The 11,540-nt window shown below is 39.7% G+C and overlaps 1 pseudogene; it reads left to right on the top strand.

The window, feature by feature from the left end:
- The first annotated feature begins 1,017 nt into the window (after positions 1-1,017).
- Positions 1,018-1,136, top strand: LOC148535305 (5S ribosomal RNA; annotated as a pseudogene).
- Positions 1,137-11,540: the final 10,404 nt, after the last annotated feature.

Consider the following 11,540-nt stretch of genomic DNA (forward strand, 5'->3'; position numbering starts at 1 on the left):
CGCACAGTGACCCTGATAGGTATGTACACTTGCTGTCTGGCCGCCATGTCAGTTCAGCCTATTACACTCCGCATGAACGGAGATACAGCACTCTGATCTCTTATAGTATAAGGCATCTGATTACACAGGTTCATTTATGATCTGACTATTGTGGCAGCACAGTGGATGTACTGCTGTAAACTGCCCAGTTTTTAGTTGGGGTAGATTTGATGTTATTTTTTCATTGCACACATGAGGACTTGATTTATGTCCAGCTTTCTTTCCCCCATCATTCAGGGGAATAGATTTGAATAACCTATTTGACTCTTTTTTACTATCACTGTGTGATGATTTTGAGACACACCTGTATCCATTGTAAATGTAGCAAAACACACTGTGTACAACTATATTAGTTGGCAACAATGTATGCTATCTATTGAATGTTCCAGGGGAATACAGATTAGTACAATCCCTATATGAGGACTTGATTGGCGCCCGGTCTCTGCCCCGGTGACTAAGGGGAATGGACACTAGCAATACCTTTTGCTTTCTTTTTTTGTTTTTTATTACCACTCTGTGTGTTGTGACCATGTGATGACTTATTCAATGTACATCCGTATTTCATGTTAATAATACAAATTATGCTATGTATTGTTTGATTAAAATTTATGGTGTCTGCTAAGTGCTCTAGGGGAATATAAATAAGCACCATCCCTACCGAAAAAGTGGAATTTGCATACTCATGCACAATCATATGAATACTATATAAATGCCATTTACATGTGATATGATTATCCCCAGGCACTATTAGACTGACATTACTTATACCTGCATTTAAATGATCTGTTTATATGGCTTTACTTTACACTTTAGAAGGTAACATAACCAATTTATTCATTAATCAAAGTATGCTGGTGCAATACTTTGTTTGGAATTTATGTCCATTGTTTAATCAAAGTGGACTTCTCATACTGAGTTAGTCCTACATAATGCCCTTAGCTAAATTACACCTGGACCCCCAATCTCCTGTTTATATAGTCTTACAACCATACCTTTCTGAATTTGCCCAATCTAGTCTGAATTTGGAAGCTATACAGTATTGGGCCTGATTAGTACTTGGATGGGAGACCACCAGGGAATATTGGGTGTTGTAGGTAATATTTAGGAGTAGAACGGGACTAAATGTATAATAGCAGGGACATAAGTGATTACATTTGATTTGGTTTATGTTGATTTCAGGATCACCACGGGTACAAAACTCCTGTATGATGTGAATAAATAATCTAGAATTTATAGGAGCATAATTACCCAGAATTATATCAATATTTATTTCGCCGTATCCATTTATTCTATTAAAATGAGGAGATCCGCAGCTTTTTAATAATTACTAATAAAGGTTACATTTTATTAAATTTGATTTAAGAGTGCCCCAACAACTAGCCCTTCTTGGCTCTTTGTTTTTTGTACGCATAATGTTATGGAGCAGATGAAGTGGGTGCTCTGAATTTATGGGGGGTGGTGAAATAGGCAGATTTAGGGTGATTGACTGTTTAAATTGAGGATCACCGGTAGGCAGAGAGGACTTTTCCCCTGTAAATGTCAAAATTACATGGGTGTGCCAGTGGGAGCACCTGTTGCTGTACTGAGAAAGCAGGCAGCCATGAGGACACAGATATTCCTCCAAACATGCTAAGCCCCCTAATCTATGTTATTTCCCTAGATACCCAATTCCTAATCTCAGCTCCCCCTTCACCTCACTGAGTATCTGTCTGCTTTACTCCAGCCCCTTACCCCATGTGCATGTCTTATCACTGCCCTTTGTTTCTCTCCATCTCATCTTTGTGTGAGTCTGTCTTTCCTTATTTCCCTAATGGGAGTATATGTCTTTTTTACTCCTTCTAATATATCTATCCCCCACTTTTTTTCTACCATTTACGTCCACCAGCCAATTTCCCCCTGTGCCCCTCACTACACACTGATCCTCTTGACCTGCACCTTCTCGCACCAACCTGTTCACCCCTTACACTCCTCTTTCTCTTTTGTTGAAAATCCTGGGTTGCTGCTGAAGTGATAAAATATTGACAAACCTGAGGATGGTGGATGCAAACTCTTGACTATATTTTATAACCTATAACTCTGCTATCACCCACAACAACACTGATGGTGATCATATTCACCTGCTTTTGCAATTAAAAGTTTACCTACTTAAACTACTGCAATACCAATGAGGTAAACTGATTAAATTACTTTAATCAGCTGAAAAAAAATTTGTTCTAGTGTGAAAGGCAAAGAACCAGGATTTTTACAGGGTCAAAGTGCAGTGTAAACAGGTGCAACCCTGGTCATGTTCAGAATCCTGTGTTAGTCCTGGGGATTTTGGGAGAAAGGGGTATATGACACTTACACACAGTACTTAGTGGTGTGCCTCCTGTGCAAGCTTCCATATTCTATTCAGGCTCCCCATTCTCCCTCTGGCACCTGTTCATGGTTCTGCAATGGCATGATAAAAGGCCCCTACCATTGTGTTCCCCTAGTGGGTACATCATGTGTCTGACACATGCACATGCTGGTTTATTTTTCACTTCAACTTGACCACACATGCTGACCACAGCTGGATTTACACTTCATGGGGCCTTAGGCGAGGTACTGGTCTGGTTGCCCCCCCATGTGCTCCTACAAGTAAAATAAATAAAATTTTAACATAAACTAAAAATAGTCTGAAAGGAATAAAGCATTTTTTTTAATTATTTTAAATTAATGAAAGAACAGGTATTGTGGCAACACAAGTACTGCCAGAATACTTGTGCTATCCATAAGGGAAAGCTTCATTGATGAAAACTGGCATACTGTATTTTACTGTCATCATGGTTTTTGCCAATGATAGCAGCATTATAAAAAAAACACTAATAATTGAAATCAAAAGATTGTGCTTACTATCCATCTGCAGGTTTCTCCATACCACTTCTGATCGTCGACCACCCGGACTCCATCGCCTTCAGTAGAAAAGGAGGTGGCAGGTAAGGGGTGAAGAAAGGCCAAGTTAAAGGAAAAAGGAGGTGGTAGAAGGAGAAGCAGTTGCAGGGGCACAATGGAAGGTGGGTGGTGGGGGCATGGAAAAAAGATAGGTGGTAGGGGCACAGGAAAAAGATGGGTAGTGGGGGATAAAAGACAGATTTAGGTGGGGGGACAGATATAAAAGGAGTAATGGAAGACACAGGTAAATGAAGGAGAAAACACAAAGGCCAAACATGCAGACACACCTGTAACTGGGGAGAAGGGGATATGAAAAAACACTGCTGTTGAAGGGGAGGGAGACATACACACTGGTTGTGGGGGAGGAGCACATGGAGACATACCGAGTTCTGAGGGGGTACATGGAGACACACACACATATGACTGCCCCCCAGACAGACATGCATATAAAATGAAGGAAAGAGAGCAGGGCAGGGGCTGAGGTGCTGAGAAAGATAGGACAGAGGGGAGAAGGAGCACAGAACAGTGCAATCACACTTTTCAGAGTGTGTGGCTGTGGGTCTTCCACTGCTTCTCCATGCTGGGGCAAGGCTAAAGGTGATGCGCAGAACCACACCTCACCCCATGCCTGAAGGTAACAATGACAGCTTACTTCTGGGGCTGATTCCCTCTCACCCCACACACACCCATTTAGATGCTGTACAGCGGCCCTGCATTGTCTGCCTTATTCATTAAATATAAAACTTTTTTTTTTTTACATAATTTACTGGCAGGGAGAGGTGTCTCCCTCTACTCCTCACTTTATTGTGTGCTGGTGCAGGGGCCTGCTTTACTAAGCCTGGGCTTGTCTGCACTATTCACTGTTGCTAGGACTCAGTGGCAGTGGGGGAGTGTGGGGTGGGGCCACATGATGTCATGACATCACATGGTGCTCTGCTGGGAGATGTTTTGAAGAGGTTCAGTAACAGATTCCAGCACCAGTATTAGTGATATTACTGGCCTGAGGCCTGAATGGAGCCTCTGTAAAACACTGCTAAATCAACAAGAGAAGCCTGCCTTTCTAATGGTCAGGGCTGGATTTTGGGGGGGTCCATCCATGAGCCCCCTGGGACCTGATAGTGATCACACCTCCTCCCTAGCAACACTTCAATACTGGTGTTGAGGGAGTGTTACAGTATGCAGATGTGTTGCAACTGTTTTGGGGGGTGTCACAGCTTGTGTCTGAGATCCTGTATGCAATAAAAATGGCTCTGCCATTTCATGACACGCGGCCATTCTATGCAACCATAGGGTTACTCAGAAGGTCAATTATTAAAGGATCTGTGACTGATGCAGTGTCTTTGTATGCAGTCACTTGGATTTATGATGCCATTTGTGGGTGTCTCAATACAATTTATGGCAGGTGCAACATTTGCATATTTTTGCATGGTTGCTGTGTACAAAGATGCAGTGGCAACAGGATTAGTATACATCTCTGAATCAGGCCCAATGTGCATAAAATTGCTCTTTTGATATGCACATGTACTATATGTTTGTTCATAATAATTCAAATTAACACAGTGACATAGCATTAATTATGTTTGCTGCAGTCATTTAGGCTCCATCCTGGCTAAAGGAGCCAGAGGAGAAGATCCTAACAGAACTCTCAAAACTGAAAGTGGATAAATCAATGGGGCCAGATGGGATACATCCAATGATACTAAAAGAGCTTAAAGGGGTGCTGGTAACACCATTAACAGATTATACAACCAGTCACTAGCTACTGGAGTAATTCCAGAAGACTGGAAAAGAGCAAACATTGTCCCCCTGCACAAAAGTGGAAGCAAGGAAGAGGCAAGCAACTACCGACCAGTAAGCCTTACATCAGTGGTAGGGAAATTGATGGAAACACTCTTAAAAGAAAGAGTCATAGATTATCTCAAATCCAGCAAGTTGCAGGACCCCAAACAGCATGGATTTACTGGGGGGAGATCATGTCAAACAAATCTTATTGAATTTTTTGACTGGGTGATCAAGGAAATAGAAAAAGGGGTAGCCATAGATATAGCTTATCTAGACTTTAGTAAGGCTTTTGACACTGTTCCACATTGCAGACTGTTCAATAAACTGTAAAGCATGGGATTGGATACAAAGATAGTTGAATGGATAAGGTCATTGCTGTAGGATAGAAAACAGAGTTGTAGTAAACAAAGTGCAGTCTCAAGAGGGAAATGTTACAAGTGGAGTACCTCAGGGATCTGTACTTGGACCAGTGCTTTTTAATTTCTTTATTTGTGACATTGCAAATGGTATTAAAGGGAAACTATGCCTTTTGCAGATGACACAAAGGTATGCAACAGGGTAGACACACCAGTCAGGGTAAAACAAATGACAAATGATCTACAGTAGGTAGACTAGAGGAATGGTCAAGAATGTGGCAACTACAGTTTAATGCCAAAAAATGCAAGATCATGCACTTGGGTCTCAAAAATCTAAAGGCTAAAAATCATATTAATGGCACTATACTGGAAACTACTGAAGAGTAAAGGGATTTAGGTGTCACTATTTCAGGTGACTTAAAAGCAAGCAAACATTGTAACAAAGCAATGAGGAAGGTAAGTCAGATGCTTGGTTGCATAGGGAGAGGAATCAGTAGCAGAAAGAAAGAAGTGATAATACCACTGTATGGGTCATTGGTACGTCCTCATCTCGAATACTGTGTTCAGTTCTGGAGGCCATATCTCCAGAAGGATATTAATACATTAGAGATTGTACAAAGAAGGGCAATTAAAATGGTGCAAGGTCTACACCACAAAACGTACCAGGAAAGACTAAAAGATCTTAATATGTATAGTTTGGAGCAGAGAAGGGAAATGGGGGACATGATAGAAATATTCAAATATATAAAGGGTTTTAACAAGGTAATGGAAGGAGACATTGGGGGTCATTCAGACCCGTTCGCGAGCAAAGGATGCTCGCAAACGGGTCGATGTTGCCCCACTGCGCATGCGCAAGACGGAGGGAGTTCCGTCGTGCACATACGCGACACCTGGATAGAGACGGGCTCTCCATCGCTCCACGTCTCACACCAAAGGGGGCGTGCTGTCGATGTTGATTGACAGCACGCCCCCTTTGTGGGCATGCAGGGGGCGTGCCTGCCAGATGGAGGCGTTCCCATGGGAACGCCTACCGTCTCAAGCCGGCCCCACTGGCATCACTAGTGATGTCAGTGGGAGTGATTTTGGCTCTGATAGAGCCAAAATCACTCCAGGGCTTGTGGCAGCGAGACCTTACCGCAGGGTCTCCGTCGCAAGCCTGATGGTCGCGATGGTCTTGACCATTGCGACCATCATCATGGACACTCGCATAAGCTGTGGGTGGTAACCCACAGTTTATGCGAGCATCCATGAGGATGCTCCTAAAACAGGTAGGAGGGCCCTGATTCAGAGCGAGCGCTCTGGTCAGAGTGTTCAGCTCTGAATCAGGCCCTTACTTCAAAGAAAGAGAAGTATTAGAACAAGAGGACATGTTCTGAAACTGGAGGGTGGTAGGTTCAGGGAAAATTTGAGGAAAAATTACTTCACAGTAGGGGAAGTGGACAAGTGGAATAGCCTCCCATCAGAGTTGGTAGAAGCTAAGGCAGTAGAGCAGTTTAAACATGCATGGGATAGACATAAGGATATCCTTCAGAAGAAGTAAGGATCAATAAGGGTTGAGGTAACAATATGTTTAAAAATGGGGCAGACTAGATGGGCCAAGTGGTTCTTATCTGCCATCAAATTATATGTTTCTGTATTTTAAAAGCAGAAGAAAAAGATGACAGATTGCATATTCTCATTATCAACATGGATGCTGAAATTCCTTCTTGAACAAGGCAAACAAGAATTTTATTATGAGCATAACACTCTGTGAAGCCAGCTTCACAGAGTCACTACACATACAGTTTGTCCTCCTGAGATCAATAATGTAGTTGCAGGGAGAGAGTCTTGTTGATTCTTCATTGTTCGAGATTGTTGGTCTGCTTCTGGGTAGGTTACGAGCTAATAGTATGATGTATAGATGCACACAGAAATTCCTTCTAGCATATAACATTGGCAGTGGCAAATAGCACATGATGGAGAATTTCACATAGCTATGAGGGCAAGTGGATAGGCAGCTGGCTATTTGAAATCAATTTCACCAGATAGTTTAGCAATTACATTTTTCAACACACCATTAACTCTTTCAACTTTACTGGATGATTGTGGATGCTATTAAGAATGCAATTACTGATCAATATTTAAGGTAAATGACTAACGGTTGTCATTCGATTTCCTGTGAAATTATTTAAAAAGATTAATGAGAAGATGTAGCAATCTTTCTAAAGAGGACAAGTATAGAAGTTGTCCAAAACAACCAATCAGCTTCTAGCTATCATAATATAGAATCCCTACCCCTCTACCCCCTCTAACCCTAACCCTCCCTTAGTGGTGCCTAACCTTAACCTCCCCCCATTGTGCCTAACCCTAATCTCCCCCAGGGGTGCCTAACCCAATCCCCCTCTTACCGTACCAAAAAGCTAACCCTCCCAGGGCAGGTGCCTAACCCTAACCTCCCCCAAAACCTAACCTTAACCCCACTATGCTCCCTAAACCTAACACTCCCCCCCTATGGCTAATGCTCAGGGTGCCCCAGACTTACCTAGTTTGTGCTGGCATCCTTCACCATTCCGGCATCAAGATTGAGATAGGCATCAGTATTTTGACGACTATCTTAAGTCTCTTGTCGGGATTTCTTTAACGGTTTTGAGACCAGCAACAATGCCGTCACCGGTCTCTTAACTACATCCCATATACATTTACAGTTTACATTTCATTGTTAACTTGGTAATTGCTTTAACAATACCAGTAATGCTGCAGTAACACAACAAAACAAAAACTGATAGCTAATATGATGATAACAGATAAATGACCAAAGGTTTTTTCTACTTGGTTGACTGTGCCATGGGGCATATTTATTTTCACTAATTTGTGGGAAATCCTGTGGGATAGCTCTAAAATATGTTGTGGCCCTCCATTTGCATTCACAGAAACATCCTCCATACAGTAAGTTTCTCTGGGACTGCTATAATGTGAATAATGGAAATAAAAAGTCTGAGGAGCTACACTCACTAAACCGTGGCCCCAATAACTAATACCATCTTTGCTGGGAATTAGTCATTGTAGTGCTGCACAAAAATGGCAATTTGTTAAATCAATTTATTGGTCCACTATAGGGAAGGGCTAATCTAGACAAGAAAAAACAACATAGAATTTCCCCAGCACACTATAGTGGACCAGTTTTTTTCTTGTCTACATTAGCCCTCCTTTGAAAACACATTTAGTGGACCAATACATTTTTTGAGCATCTTACCATTTTTATCACTGTTCTGAGAAGCATGTATGGGACCAGTAGCTGGAGGGTATACTGATCTTTGTGGTGCAATTAGAGGATATTGTGGTGCCTCCGGGTGGGTTAGCTCTCAATTTAAAATTGTATAAATGTATGTGCTACTATCATGTATTATAAGTATATATACAAATGTATGACCCAAAGTGGGTGCTATTATTAGGAATACCATATCAGAGATGCCTGATATGGCTTAGCCATATGTTTGCAAATATATGTAACTGAGATCTCTGCATTACTACTATCATGTAGGATGTAAATCTCATTTGCTGGTTCATTATATTGTGCTGGAGGAATACTGTGTTGTTTTTTGTCATTAGCCATTGTTGACTACTGGCTATGTCACAGCAAAATTTTAGGAGAGGGATCTGCTTGCATTTGCATGGTCTGAACCCGAACATAAGTGATAACTTTATTATTTTGTACTGTACGTGGAGCCAGTGCACCTGAATTTTTTTTTTTTAAAACACTGCCCAATAATGAATTTCTTATTGGCATTATATGCTTTGCAGAAGGCAATGTGCTAACTAATACATGAAAATTGTTTGCACATAGTATTCTTATCGAAATATAGTGGAAATCAGCAAACTGATACCACTGAGTAAATGAAAAACAAAGCATATCAAATGTAGCATACAAAGCATAATTGTTGTAGATGTCATAAGACAAAATGCTACTTAAGTTAATAGATTTAAGAAGCAATATTTTTAAAAGTCATTTATTTATTTTATCCCTATACTGTACCTAATAGAATTAAAATGGAAGCTATGGTATAGAACATTAGTCTAGTCAAATATGATTATGTCATTAGTTTTAGGAATAAATATGGGAGCAGTCATACAATGATTAATTAGTTTGATATACTTAATATTTTACACATAATTGTATTTAAAACATTGTGCCAATATTTTTGCACCATTAAGTGTATATACATTTAAATTAATGAACACTTTTATACATTTTGCCAGCATTAAGAACACATTTAACATTTTATAACCAAAAAACTAAATTTTTATGTGTGATAAGTAGTGCAAGAACATCTATTATTTTAAACTTTCTTTACAAAGCTGATTTATTTAAACACTAAAATCTCTTTAAAGACAAAAGAGCCATTTATCATTGGCTGCATTTTAGACCCAATAAGCATAATTTCATATTGACACATTATTTATCAGGACAATGTATCATAAGAAAACATGCAGGGACACAGGCTTCTATTGGCTTGCAGGGAAATGTAAATTAAAGTGATTGTTTAAGCTCTTGCACATCCCTTGCTTTACAAAAAGGGTGTACATGTAGCCTATAGGTCACAATGGCTAATACCATCATAGCTATCAGGAGGTAAGCTCCAAAAGACCCAGCTGTTTTGGAGCATGATACTGTATATTTACTACTATCGCAGTCCCCATAGAAACCTATGGGGACTGCTCTGCCGAACAAAAAGCAGCAGATATCCTGTAGTACCCTATACATACATATGGGGATACTTGAAATTAGTTTAATAGACTCCTCCCATTTGTGATCTTTTATTTTTAATTTTAGAAACTTTAATATGAGTGTTCCCCTAAACTAAGTAACATTTTAGTTACAGTAATTTAGATTATGGGAGACAAAAATATATGATGTAATATACTTTGGCATAATATTTATCCCTTATTAGCATTTGCAATCAGATCTCTGGCAGTACAAAGCATATGGTGCACACTGACATCATTCCTGCATTTTGTACATGTGTTATCGAGAGCAGCTTTCTGTTACTGTATGTGAATATCAGAATCATAATAAATAATATCTTTTGTCATTATATAATTACAGTATTGATGGGAATTGCTTAAGTTGATCTTTACCAATGTTATTATAAAGACAAGCCTGTTTAAATACTCTTCTTGTATTACTGGAGAACAGATATGAAGATTTGCATCTTTATCATTTTCAATTCCTCGGTCACACTGCAATCACCCTTGAAAGGTTCCATGTTTCTTTTCTCACTTCAGAGTAAAGAATTCCCACACAGTCCTTATTAAGAAACTGATTAGCCATCAGGAACAGCAATATAGGTGACAAATGTATTGCCATGGACTACATACACCTTACTGACCCCCAAGGGAGAGCTGGTAAATATATTTTTATTCTTCACATTGGAGTCCAAGGAGAAAGCAAGCACACAATCTAAAATTTCCTTTATGCACCTGTAGGCACTTGGCCATTTCCTCCCTCGTGTTTATTAAAATAGCCTGTCAGTGTGTGGAACGCGTGTCATATGAATAAAGATTTAAATGCAACACAGCATAATCCTAGTAGGCTAGCAACCTGCGGCATGAATATAAAAAGACAGCTGTGTAATATGTTGAATTAACCACACAACTGCACATTAAAAATATATTATACACCATTTAGCATTTATAGTGTATTACAGCCATATAGTTAAGTTTAAATTTGCATGTACTATGCTCACTGTACTCATGACAAAATGTAATGTACTCAAACAATCTACAATCTGCCAACTTTGTTTTAACACTGGCATATGGCAAGGCTCTGGGTGATCACATATAATCAGTATCAAAGAATCTTCAGTTCAAAGGGCAGCTTACACCAACAGTTTATTAGGGAGAGCTAAATTCATTATAGCAATATGTACAAAATAGAGATAGTGGGATATGTGTGAAAAGACAACATGAGGGGATCATATTTTATTGTCTGGGGTGTCATGTGGGGGAGATTCTCTGTAAATGTAGCATCTGAGGGCTTGTGGGGTTCTGAGGTCATGTGGGAAATTTTGTACTAAGGCAGGTCTGAGTGGCATGTTGTGGACTTCTGGAGCAAGAATGTGGCATGGGGAGCATATTGGAATGGATGATGTAAGGTTATATTGGGGCTTTTCCAATTCTTGAAATTAATGGTAATGTATGATCCTTCTAGAGGTTTGAGAGCCTTCAAGCATTCAGGGTGCACATCACTGCTGTATTGTGTACTGCTACCAGATTGCCTAAAGGTGAAGCAGTCAAGTGGGAAAACTGTTTAAAATAATGTTGAAAGAGATAAGATAAGTATTCTCTGTCAAAGAAGACATTGAGTCATGGGACCTGATTTATCTAGTATTAATTTTTATAGAGGTTTCATTTTTTTCAAAATACTTTATTTAGTGAAATAAATTTTAAATAATATATTTATTTAGTGAAATA

The sequence above is a fragment of the Taudactylus pleione genome, unplaced genomic scaffold, assembly GCF_031769625.1.
Source record: "Taudactylus pleione unplaced genomic scaffold, aTauple2 ptg000053l, whole genome shotgun sequence".
Taxonomy (NCBI): domain Eukaryota; kingdom Metazoa; phylum Chordata; class Amphibia; order Anura; family Myobatrachidae; genus Taudactylus; species Taudactylus pleione.